Source organism: Schistocerca nitens, unplaced genomic scaffold, assembly GCF_023898315.1.
Source record: "Schistocerca nitens isolate TAMUIC-IGC-003100 unplaced genomic scaffold, iqSchNite1.1 HiC_scaffold_334, whole genome shotgun sequence".
NCBI lineage: Eukaryota > Metazoa > Arthropoda > Insecta > Orthoptera > Acrididae > Schistocerca > Schistocerca nitens.
Genome location: NW_026045868.1, coordinates 136422 through 148646, shown reverse-complemented (window position 1 = coordinate 148646; position 12225 = coordinate 136422). Strand labels below are relative to the sequence as shown.

At 49.0% G+C, this 12225-nt stretch overlaps 10 non-coding genes across 10 annotated transcripts; all 10 read right to left on the bottom strand.

The window, feature by feature from the left end:
• Nucleotides 1-6904: 6904 nt before the first annotated feature.
• On the bottom strand, nt 6905-6977 carry Trnak-uuu (transfer RNA lysine (anticodon UUU)). Its single transcript has one exon. It is a non-coding gene; the product is annotated as a tRNA-Lys (tRNA).
• A 531-nt stretch (nt 6978-7508) lies between these two features.
• Nucleotides 7509-7581, bottom strand: Trnaf-gaa (transfer RNA phenylalanine (anticodon GAA)). Its single transcript has one exon. It is a non-coding gene; the product is annotated as a tRNA-Phe (tRNA).
• Nucleotides 7582-8172: 591 nt separating this feature from the next.
• On the bottom strand, nt 8173-8254 carry Trnas-uga (transfer RNA serine (anticodon UGA)). Its single transcript has one exon. It is a non-coding gene; the product is annotated as a tRNA-Ser (tRNA).
• Nucleotides 8255-8952: 698 nt separating this feature from the next.
• Nucleotides 8953-9034, bottom strand: Trnas-cga (transfer RNA serine (anticodon CGA)). Its single transcript has one exon. It is a non-coding gene; the product is annotated as a tRNA-Ser (tRNA).
• A 138-nt stretch (nt 9035-9172) lies between these two features.
• Nucleotides 9173-9245, bottom strand: Trnak-uuu (transfer RNA lysine (anticodon UUU)). The gene has a single exon. It is a non-coding gene; the product is annotated as a tRNA-Lys (tRNA).
• A 531-nt stretch (nt 9246-9776) lies between these two features.
• On the bottom strand, nt 9777-9849 carry Trnaf-gaa (transfer RNA phenylalanine (anticodon GAA)). Its single transcript has one exon. It is a non-coding gene; the product is annotated as a tRNA-Phe (tRNA).
• A 591-nt stretch (nt 9850-10440) lies between these two features.
• Nucleotides 10441-10522, bottom strand: Trnas-uga (transfer RNA serine (anticodon UGA)). Its single transcript has one exon. It is a non-coding gene; the product is annotated as a tRNA-Ser (tRNA).
• Nucleotides 10523-11220: 698 nt separating this feature from the next.
• Nucleotides 11221-11302, bottom strand: Trnas-cga (transfer RNA serine (anticodon CGA)). Its single transcript has one exon. It is a non-coding gene; the product is annotated as a tRNA-Ser (tRNA).
• Nucleotides 11303-11440: 138 nt separating this feature from the next.
• Nucleotides 11441-11513, bottom strand: Trnak-uuu (transfer RNA lysine (anticodon UUU)). The gene has a single exon. It is a non-coding gene; the product is annotated as a tRNA-Lys (tRNA).
• Nucleotides 11514-12043: 530 nt separating this feature from the next.
• On the bottom strand, nt 12044-12116 carry Trnaf-gaa (transfer RNA phenylalanine (anticodon GAA)). The gene has a single exon. It is a non-coding gene; the product is annotated as a tRNA-Phe (tRNA).
• Between the last annotated feature and the right edge of the window lie 109 nt (nt 12117-12225).

Below are 12225 nucleotides of genomic sequence, written 5' to 3'. Positions count from 1 at the left end.
GGCCTCACTCTTTTCTCTAGTGTTTCCATGGCCAGCACATTAGCCGTTACGAAAGTGTATTAATTTTCGCCCAGGCAGAGGCTTGGACCCAACACCCTTTGGTTGAAAACCTAACGCTCTACCGACTGAGCTATCGTACAGCTGCGTGATGAGCGAGTGATTCACATGTCGTAATTACTGGCTTATGGCTCCAATGGCGACTTCACCGACTTCCCACTGACGCACCGCTGACGCTAGTTTTCTGTCGTCTTAAGCGGTGGACATACTTGCAAGTAGCTGCGAGATCTTAAGAAAAGAAACGCTGCACCATTGCTTTTGCCGCACTCGAATGACTGAATTACGATTCTTAAAAAGAAATGAATGTTCGCTCTGTCCAAAACTTCCAAGCACATGTGTGTACTCACAAACTCGGCGTCGGCGCGAGAAAATGACGGGAGCGCACTCGTGGGCCTGCGACGGCTTTCTGCAGTCCCAGCGTCAGTGTTTGGTGAACCGGTAACCACAGGAAGCAGCGGCCGTCGCGGAACTCTGTATTCTTAAATTTTCGTCTTGTTGAGAGTGGCGTCATTGGCTTGCACCCGCGTTCATGCGTGTGAAAATATTTGCTCTTCTTTACGCAAAATCGCACACAGCCGGTAGGACTCTTTTTTTTTTTTTTTTTTTTTTTTTTTTTTTTTTTTTTTTTTTTTTACGCCTTAACCACTCTTTTTTTTTTTTATTTTTTTTTACGCCTTAACCACTCTTTTTTTTTTTTTTACTTAACCACTTTTTTTTTTTTTTTATTAGTCAGACGCCTTAACCACTCTTTTTTTTTTTTTTTTTTAGATTTAACCACTCGGCCACTTTTTTTTTTTTTTTAAAGAAACGCCTTAACCACTCTTTTTTTTTTTTTTTTTGTTAAACCAAACATACCTTCTTGCAAGATCAGGCCAGGGCGGCGGTGGAGGCAAAGGGGGCAGGGGTCGCAATCCGAGGCCTGGCCACAGTGTCTCCCTCACCGTCCCAACCCGAGAAACGGGGAATAACGGAAAGAGTGGTGTGTTGTACTCTGTATTATTGTGTAACAGAGTATTGCTTTTTTTTTATGTAATTTTATTTTTTTCTTTTTTTTTCTTTTTTTTTTTTTTTTTTTTTTTTTTTAATGGAGTTCCTTTAGGAGAACAAAGATCCATCGTGGCCAGCGGAAACATGTCCAAAACGATGTTGCGAAAAAAAAATAACGTCCTCTGAAGGTGTGGAAAGAACATGAGGAAGGAAGAACGAAAACGCGAAACACAAAATAAAAAACCATTCTAGGAGGACAATGACCACAAGTAGGCAGCGGAGGCCCACCGCTACCATAGAAAGGCAAAAAATAGAGACTCTCAAAATAAAATAGAAATGAAAAACACAAACAAATAACCACACTAAACGTGCCAAATATGTCTGGCGCACGGGAATGGGGAAGTGTACGCAATTCCGGCAGCAACAAACATATTTCGTCTTCTCGATAAGTTTGATTTCCGTGCCCAAGAGGCAACCGTTTCAACGCAAATTATCTTTGAGCACCGTCACACAGTTTAGGGACAAGTTAATGACAGTCCTGCAATAGTCACAAAAAATGAAGTAAAGGTCAGCAATAGGGAACAAGCGTCAATCCAGGAGAGAAGAGCCAATATGGCAATCCTAAGGACAACCGCCCAAATGGCGGAAGATAAGTCGAGCCGGTGAGACAAATGAACTGTCATACATCAAGAAAATTAGAACAATATATCATTCCACACATTCCGCCAGAGGAAACAGTGGAATGGGAAGTACATAATCATGGCAGGAGAGAAATATGTAATTTGGTAAAGGCGGTCCGTAGAGGGACATCTAAAAATCGGGCATAATTGGAAACACACTGCGGATTTCGTTGCTCCCGTCCATAGTAGTCCCAAAGATACGTCAAAAACTGCAAGCGATCCATGAGGCGGAGAGAGAAAATCGCATGTGCTGCATGCGCGGCGATCCACACGGTAGCGTTTCTCTTGGTGGCAGGATACGGCCGCCAGTCGGGAACCAGGATATACGAAGGTTGTATGGCACTTGGGGTAGTCCTATTAATCAACGCCAACATCTCACGGGTGGCAGCCCATACCTCGTGAAACTGGGGGCACACAAAACGGTGTTCGATCGTGTCCTCAGCCGCGCACCGCCCACAGATGCCACTCGGGAGGAGATTGATTGCGTGGAGTTTCGCATTCGTGGCAACGGTGCGATTCACAACTTTATACCAAGTGTCCCGAACATCTGATGTCAACAATTTACTGGAAATGTTGGACCACACCGTCCGCCAATCGTATTGCGGCAGCCTCAACTCCCATTTGTTAGTCGGCGGAGTTCCGCGGAGGGCCTCTGCGATCGCGCTGACGTTACCCCTGCGCCGATCGTCACCTATCAGATAGCTAGTGTGGAGGAAGTACTGGCGAACGAAATTCAATTTGTACGGGATAGCCTGGATAGAGACAGGCGCGCGGAGAGAAGCAGGGCGGTAAAGGTCGAAGAGTACCGACGTGGGGCCAAGCCCCGCATGGGCTATTACACAGTTAGTTCGGTGGAGCAAAAGGGCAGCACACTTGGAAGGAAAATCAACCAGACCGATGCCGCCCCTGTCCGGCGGGAGCGTGCAAATATTGTAGGCGACCTTAAAGATTTCGCCTCGCCAGACCAGCCAAGAAACAGCATGCTTGATGGCCCGTTCGATCTCCTTCGGCACCGGCAAAACTTGAGCCAGGTACCAGGCCTTGGCCAACATCTGGGTATTAACAACCGAAACTCTATCCAGCAAAGACAAATTTCGTTTGGCGGCAGCCTGAGTCGCCGCTCGAACAGAATATAAGACCGCGCGCCAGTTTAGCACTGCCATTTGTTGTACATTTGCCGTCATCTGGATCCCGAGAATCTTATGTCGTAACTTGACGGTATACCAATCACGACGGACAGCCCTCATGGTCGCAGTAAGCGGCAGCAAGATGGACTTACGGGGGTTCACAACCGCACCCGATGCCGATTCAAATTGGTGAAGAATGAGACGGAGCGAATCAATATCGTCGGGACTTTGGATAAAAACTCCCAAGTCATCCGCATACGCCCGACAGACAAGCGAACCCGTACCAAACGGGACACCGTGGCAAACATTCGTTAGTTTACGGAGTAGAGGATCCAGCGCTAAAACGAATAAGCCCATGGAAAGCGGGCACCCTTGGCGGACGGATCTGTTCATCCTGAGGACATCACCGGCCTGGCCATGAAAAAGGATTCGGGAAGTGGCCGATTTCAGAAGGTTAGATATCACATGCGTGAATTTTAAACCAAATCCAAACTTATACATGACCCGCCGCAAGTAGTCGTGACTAATTCGATCGAATGCATTATGAAAATCAATGGAAAGTATCGCAGCCCGGCCGCCACGACGTGACGAGGCAGAAGCGATACATTCTCGATACGCCAGGACGGCATCAAATATATTCCGTCCAGGTACTGCACACGATTGAGAAGGACTAATGACGGTCTTCAACGCCGGCCGCAAACGGTGTGAAAAGCAGCGTGCTATGATTTTATAATCGGCGTTTAATAGAGTAATCGGCCGTAAAGTCACCGCACTTTGGATGCCAGTGGTCTTCGGGATGAGGACGATGAGCCCCTCTAAAAAGTCTTCCGGCACATCGAGACCATTATGTATTTCATTAACAATGGCAACGAAAGTATCAGTTAAAAGAGCGGAAAATTTCACATAAAATTCCACAGGAATTCCGTCAATGCCAGGTGCCTTTCCCTTCGGGCTAGCCTTAACGGCGGCAGAAACATCAGCAGCTGTAAAACGCTCATTTAAAAGAAGTCTATCCTGACGCGTTAAAATTGAAGGCAGGTCGTGTAAAAACATCTGCAAGGAGGCGTCATGCAAAGGTTGAGATTGAAAGAGTTTAGAGTAGTGATCGTAAATTTCGTCCTTAATCACCCGACGATCCGAAGTTCTATGACCGTCACGCGTTATCCAGTCCGTGAATAAAAGTTTTTCACGCCGCAGTCGGGCTCGTCGTAAATGATACAATGATAGTGGTTCTTCCAAAGAGGGATCGAAAGGCCTGCTACGGACAACAGAGCCCTGCGCCTTCCGATGCAGATGGTTTAAAATCTGCGTTTTAATTTTCCGTAACATGGGAAGGAGGTCAGGGCGGTCGGTAACCCGAGTAATTAAATCCTGTAAACAATCGCGATAAAAATTAACCGTCATCATGTCCCAATGGGCCTTGTCACGACAGTAATTTATGAGCAAAGTACGAAGAGCCGGTTTAGCGTGACGGAGCCACCACGCGACAGTAGAACACGCCTGTGGGCGGCTCTGAAGAAGTTGGCGCCACAACAAATGTACCTGTTCGACAAGACTGACGTCATCCAAAACACTAACATTGAATTTCCAATAGGATCGCGTACGGTCCGGGCGAACAGACGGGACATTAAAAGCACACAAATAACCACAATGATCCGAAAAAACGACGGGGGCAACTTCGGCCTGCAAGATTTGTGCAGTAAGGTCCGACGAGACATAAATTCTATCCAACCTACTATGCCCAGTAGGATAAAAATAAGTAAAACCTGTAGCAGTCGGACTAAAACGAAGCCACGTGTCCTCAAGTTTAAAAGTGTCAACTAAAGTTTGCAGTGCTAGACACTTATGTGCCGTCGGTTCCTGGTCGGCAACACGCAAGACACAATTAAAATCACCGCCTAAGATGATCCGTCGGTGGTTTCGATGGAAGAACTGACATAAATCATGATTGAAAAAAGTATCCCTCAGACGTTTGTTGTGAGTTCCAGAGGGGGCGTACACGTTAACAAAAAATATGTCGCAGATGACACATGCCAACCCTCGTCCATTTGGTAAAATTTCTACGTGTTTATACTCTAAACCGGGCGCGATTAAAATAGCCGTACCAATGGTCGTTTCCGGATCAATATTAAGAATAACATTATAGGCAGTAAGGTGCGGGACAACGTCAGCTGTAAGTTCTTGAAGGAAAACCACATCACAACGAGCAGATTGCAAAAAATGTAAAAGGGCGTCAATTTTACGGACACTGCGGATTTGATTAACATTAAGTGTGAGGACGCGTAACTGGTGGAATGCACGCGTCAGGATGGACTCTGTAACTTAAGCGGAACTAGAAGAAATGATCTTCCTCCACATCCTCAGACCACTGCATGGTGTCCGCAGGAGAAGGTACGGCGTCCGGGACGGCCCGGGAAGCGGGGGCGGGGGGCACTGACACAGGCGGACCGTGCACGAAAGGTGCTTCGCGACGCTCTTGAACCAAGGAGTCCGTTAATCCCTCAACGGCCTGTTCGAAGGAAACGCCGTCGCCCTCAGTGGGCGCCGTTTTCGAACGTTTCTTAGACCGCCTACGCTTCGGTTTGGGATCGGTAGGGGCGGACTGGGTGGAAACTTGAGACACCTCGCTTTCAGCGCTGCTAGCATCCGCCTCACCAGAAGTGGACAGGCCGGGTTGTGTCGGCAATTTCCGCTTGTCTGTCGGCGGGGCGGGGACGGTAATCGGCCGGGGCGACTCGACCAACATTTCAGAAGACTCCCCAACAGGCACGGTCGGGACACTGACAGCTGACAAATCAGCAAGACCGACTTCGCGAGGGGTCTGTTCGGTAGATAAACTTTGTTCCGACACAACCGGGGGCACGACAACTGTCGGCAGAGTCACATTATCGGACACAGGAGGGGACTCGACCAACATTTCAGAAAACTCCCTAACAGGCACATCCGGAACACTGACGGCTGACAAATCAGCGATACTGACTTCGCGAGGGGTGCGTTCGGCAGGTAAACTTTGTTCCGACACAACCGGGGGCACGACAACTGTCGGCTGAGTCACAACATCGGACACAGGAGCCACAGCCGCAGGAGCGGCGGAAGCCTGTCGGTCGGTCGGGGCGAGCGAGGGGGGTCCAACCAACGCGCCTGCATACGTGGTGTTGACAACAGCTTCGCGCGGTAGCTGCGCCGGCCTGCGTAAAGTGCAGGTTTGTCGTAAATGATCTGTTTTGCCACACACAGAACACGTCTGCGGCTGCCCACTATAGCTGAGGAAAGCTCGCGTGCCAGCAATGATCAGATACGACGGGATATGTTTCTTTAAATCTACACGTACTGTCCGAACACCACTCAGAACCCGATACCTAAAACCTGCAGGCCACACATCATTCTCCACACTAAGAACGGTGCCAAATTCGCCAAGTTTACGAGCAATGGCCTCATTTGGGCACTCAAAAGGAACATTATAAACCTTCACACTTCGAATGCCGAAGCCTGCCGGCAGTATCAACACGTCAGACAAAGCACCGTCCACGTGCTTGAATTTCTTAACGCCACCACTTTCGGTAACTAGCTTATCGACAAAATCCTCGTTCGGAAGTTTCAAAAAGACAGAGTTTTGAATAAAATCAAGCTGGATGCCGACCAAATCAGATTCGGGAATACGCAATTCCGAAAATACCCATTCGTGTACATCAAAAGGCGACGGCCTAGCCGCGTTCCTATCAAAAACACACTGTACGGAGTTAGCACGGTTCATAATAATGCGTCAATAAACTTACAGGAACTAGAAGAGAAGAGAGAACGCTGCGAGGCGCAGCACCAAACACACGACGAAGACACCGCCTGCAGCACACGAAGGCAGCAGCAGGCACGAGCCCAACACACGTCCGCTCGCCGCAACCACTCGGCCACGACTGCGCGGAGCGCAATCCTCTCCCGTCACATGCAACTGCCACCGTTTAAAGCACTGTGGTGGCAGGAAACGGCGTAGTTACATTCTCTTCCGTAGTGTTTCCGCCGCTACTAGACGAATCACTACCAAAGCATTAAAATTTCCGCCCAGACAGGGATTTGAACCCTGGACCCTTAGGTTAAAAGCCTAATGCTCTACCGGCTGAGCTACCCGGGCTCACAGGACGTTAGCAAACCTTCCACGATGCACAACTATACATTGGCTCATGTCCTTTACTGTTGTGCAATCGCTGCAACTAATAAAACGTCGCCTGGATGCTGTCTACAAACTTATCGTGCTAAGCTCGTAACAGACTATCAAAGAATACTGACACACGACGCAAAAACAAATTGCAGCAGTCGTTACGTCTCATGCGTTGGAGCAGAGGATTTACGTGTTTTGTTGACACTCACTGGGCAACTCGAAAATTCACAAGCATTTTGAATGCAATGTTTCCCACGCTTTCGCTCATTTCACAGTTCCGTTGGAGACGTTCTTCACGTCCTGACACAAAAAAGGGAACGCAGTCGGTAGGACATTTTTTTTTTTATTTTCTTGCTTCCCAGGCAGTTGCCTACTGTGTTCCTCTTATGGCATGCACTAGACAACCAGAACAGCTACAGGAGGGAGTCACTTTTGTTCTCGGCGGTAGTTACATTATCACAAACTCAGAGCAATTCCATTGGCGTCAGCTTCAAAACGAATGCATGCCGAAACCCGGGATCGAACCAGGGACCTTTAGATCTTCAGTCTAACGCTCTCCCAACTGAGCTATTTCGGCTGACGTGGAACGTCTCTGTTTTGTACGTCTTCGTTAACCTCTGCCTCGTCGCCAATTTCACAGTCGTCTTCGTCTGATAAGACACAGGGACGCTGAAAGGCGAGCAGCAGATGCAGTGAAGCACCACACACATTTCTTCTGCTTCAATCATCGTAACAAGCAAACACGTCGACTCGATTCATGTAATATTGACTTCGCTGACGCTAGAAAACCGGTGCTATATCGATGCCACGTGCAACTCGTGTGCAGAGAACGAGACACAAGAAGGAGTGAGCCTCTCCACCGTGTGAGAGGCAGTATCTAGCAGATACACACGGTAAAACATTTGACTTGCGCTAGCTCATAAATTGCTGCACGTCATCGTCTGCAAGCTAAAATGGACACATCTGCACTGCCCAGAGAGGCGACACTTGCACTGACACCTGGTGGACGGCTGCGAGACGAGGAGATGAGCTGTGGCTTCTGGGCGCGACTTTAGCGCTGCACCCTGTAGCCAAGAACACTGCACATTGCTGGCGACCCACGTGTTTAGTAGTGACGCAACCGCTAGGATGCAGCTGAACGTCCATCTTCTGTGAGCGAGAAAATTTTCGCAGTCGGCAGGACTCGAACCTGCGCTCCCAGAGGGAATCTGATTTCAAGTCAGACGCCTTAACCACTCGGCCACGACTGCCGGTGGCAAAAGCGTCTTCCGACAAGTGAAAGTGCCACCTTGAGAAGCAATCCGATGGCAGAAAGCGGCTTGGCCTCACTCTTTTCTCTAGTGTTTCCATGGCCAGCACATTAGCCGTTACGAAAGTGTATTAATTTTCGCCCAGGCAGAGGCTTGGACCCAACACCCTTTGGTTGAAAACCTAACGCTCTACCGACTGAGCTATCGTACAGCTGCGTGATGAGCGAGTGATTCACATGTCGTAATTACTGGCTTATGGCTCCAATGGCGACTTCACCGACTTCCCACTGACGCACCGCTGACGCTAGTTTTCTGTCGTCTTAAGCGGTGGACATACTTGCAAGTAGCTGCGAGATCTTAAGAAAAGAAACGCTGCACCATTGCTTTTGCCGCACTCGAATGACTGAATTACGATTCTTAAAAAGAAATGAATGTTCGCTCTGTCCAAAACTTCCAAGCACATGTGTGTACTCACAAACTCGGCGTCGGCGCGAGAAAATGACGGGAGCGCACTCGTGGGCCTGCGACGGCTTTCTGCAGTCCCAGCGTCAGTGCGTGGTGAACCGGTAACCACAGGAAGCAGCGGCCGTCGCGGAACTCTGTATTCTTAAATTTTCGTCTTGTTGAGAGTGGCGTCATTGGCTTGCACCCGCGTTCATGCGTGTGAAAATATTTGCTCTTCTTTACGCAAAATCGCACACAGCCGGTAGGACTCGAACCTACGCTCCCAGAGGGAATCTGATTTCGAGTCAGACGCCTTAACCACTCGGCCACGACTGCGCGGAGCGCAATCCTCTCCCGTCACATGCAACTGCCACCGTTTAAAGCACTGTGGTGGCAGGAAACGGCGTAGTTACATTCTCTTCCGTAGTGTTTCCGCCGCTACTAGACGAATCACTACCAAAGCATTAAAATTTCCGCCCAGACAGGGATTTGAACCCTGGACCCTTAGGTTAAAAGCCTAATGCTCTACCGGCTGAGCTACCCGGGCTCACAGGACGTTAGCAAACCTTCCACGATGCACAACTATACATTGGCTCATGTCCTTTACTGTTGTGCAATCGCTGCAACTAATAAAACGTCGCCTGGATGCTGTCTACAAACTTATCGTGCTAAGCTCGTAACAGACTATCAAAGAATACTGACACACGACGCAAAAACAAATTGCAGCAGTCGTTACGTCTCATGCGTTGGAGCAGAGGATTTACGTGTTTTGTTGACACTCACTGGGCAACTCGAAAATTCACAAGCATTTTGAATGCAATGTTTCCCACGCTTTCGCTCATTTCACAGTTCCGTTGGAGACGTTCTTCACGTCCTGACACAAAAAAGGGAACGCAGTCGGTAGGACATTTTTTTTTTTATTTTCTTGCTTCCCAGGCAGTTGCCTACTGTGTTCCTCTTATGGCATGCACTAGACAACCAGAACAGCTACAGGAGGGAGTCACTTTTGTTCTCGGCGGTAGTTACATTATCACAAACTCAGAGCAATTCCATTGGCGTCAGCTTCAAAACGAATGCATGCCGAAACCCGGGATCGAACCAGGGACCTTTAGATCTTCAGTCTAACGCTCTCCCAACTGAGCTATTTCGGCTGACGTGGAACGTCTCTGTTTTGTACGTCTTCGTTAACCTCTGCCTCGTCGCCAATTTCACAGTCGTCTTCGTCTGATAAGACACAGGGACGCTGAAAGGCGAGCAGCAGATGCAGTGAAGCACCACACACATTTCTTCTGCTTCAATCATCGTAACAAGCAAACACGTCGACTCGATTCATGTAATATTGACTTCGCTGACGCTAGAAAACCGGTGCTATATCGATGCCACGTGCAACTCGTGTGCAGAGAACGAGACACAAGAAGGAGTGAGCCTCTCCACCGTGTGAGAGGCAGTATCTAGCAGATACACACGGTAAAACATTTGACTTGCGCTAGCTCATAAATTGCTGCACGTCATCGTCTGCAAGCTAAAATGGACACATCTGCACTGCCCAGAGAGGCGACACTTGCACTGACACCTGGTGGACGGCTGCGAGACGAGGAGATGAGCTGTGGCTTCTGGGCGCGACTTTAGCGCTGCACCCTGTAGCCAAGAACACTGCACATTGCTGGCGACCCACGTGTTTAGTAGTGACGCAACCGCTAGGATGCAGCTGAACGTCCATCTTCTGTGAGCGAGAAAATTTTCGCAGTCGGCAGGACTCGAACCTGCGCTCCCAGAGGGAATCTGATTTCAAGTCAGACGCCTTAACCACTCGGCCACGACTGCCGGTGGCAAAAGCGTCTTCCGACAAGTGAAAGTGCCACCTTGAGAAGCAATCCGATGGCAGAAAGCGGCTTGGCCTCACTCTTTTCTCTAGTGTTTCCATGGCCAGCACATTAGCCGTTACGAAAGTGTATTAATTTTCGCCCAGGCAGAGGCTTGGACCCAACACCCTTTGGTTGAAAACCTAACGCTCTACCGACTGAGCTATCGTACAGCTGCGTGATGAGCGAGTGATTCACATGTCGTAATTACTGGCTTATGGCTCCAATGGCGACTTCACCGACTTCCCACTGACGCACCGCTGACGCTAGTTTTCTGTCGTCTTAAGCGGTGGACATACTTGCAAGTAGCTGCGAGATCTTAAGAAAAGAAACGCTGCACCATTGCTTTTGCCGCACTCGAATGACTGAATTACGATTCTTAAAAAGAAATGAATGTTCGCTCTGTCCAAAACTTCCAAGCACATGTGTGTACTCACAAACTCGGCGTCGGCGCGAGAAAATGACGGGAGCGCACTCGTGGGCCTGCGACGGCTTTCTGCAGTCCCAGCGTCAGTGCGTGGTGAACCGGTAACCACAGGAAGCAGCGGCCGTCGCGGAACTCTGTATTCTTAAATTTTCGTCTTGTTGAGAGTGGCGTCATTGGCTTGCACCCGCGTTCATGCGTGTGAAAATATTTGCTCTTCTTTACGCAAAATCGCACGCAGCCGGTAGGACTCGAACCTACGCTCCCAGAGGGAATCTGATTTCGAGTCAGACGCCTTAACCACTCGGCCACGACTGCGCGGAGCGCAATCCTCTCCCGTCACATGCAACTGCCACCGTTTAAAGCACTGTGGTGGCAGGAAACGGCGTAGTTACATTCTCTTCCGTAGTGTTTCCGCCGCTACTAGACGAATCACTACCAAAGCATTAAAATTTCCGCCCAGACAGGGATTTGAACCCTGGACCCTTAGGTTAAAATCCTAATGCTCTACCGGCTGAGCTACCCGGGCTCACAGGACGTTAGCAAACCTTCCACGATGCACAACTATACATTGGCTCATGTCCTTTACTGTTGTGCAATCGCTGCAACTAATAAAACGTCGCCTGGATGCTGTCTACAAACTTATCGTGCTAAGCTCGTAACAGACTATCAAAGAATACTGACACACGACGCAAAAACAAATTGCAGCAGTCGTTACGTCTCATGCGTTGGAGCAGAGGATTTACGTGTTTTGTTGACACTCACTGGGCAACTCGAAAATTCACAAGCATTTTGAATGCAATGTTTCCCACGCTTTCGCTCATTTCACAGTTCCGTTGGAGACGTTCTTCACGTCCTGACACAAAAAAGGGAACGCAGTCGGTAGGACATTTTTTTTTTATTTTCTTGCTTCCCAGGCAGTTGCCTACTGTGTTCCTCTTATGGCATGCACTAGACAACCAGAACAGCTACAGGAGGGAGTCACTTTTGTTCTCGGCGGTAGTTACATTATCACAAACTCAGAGCAATTCCATTGGCGTCAGCTTCAAAACGAATGCATGCCGAAACCCGGGATCGAACCAGGGACCTTTAGATCTTCAGTCTAACGCTCTCCCAACTGAGCTATTTCGGCTGACGTGGAACGTCTCTGTTTTGTACGTCTTCGTTAACCTCTGCCTCGTCGCCAATTTCACAGTCGTCTTCGTCTGATAAGACACAGGGACGCTGAAAGGCGAGCAGCA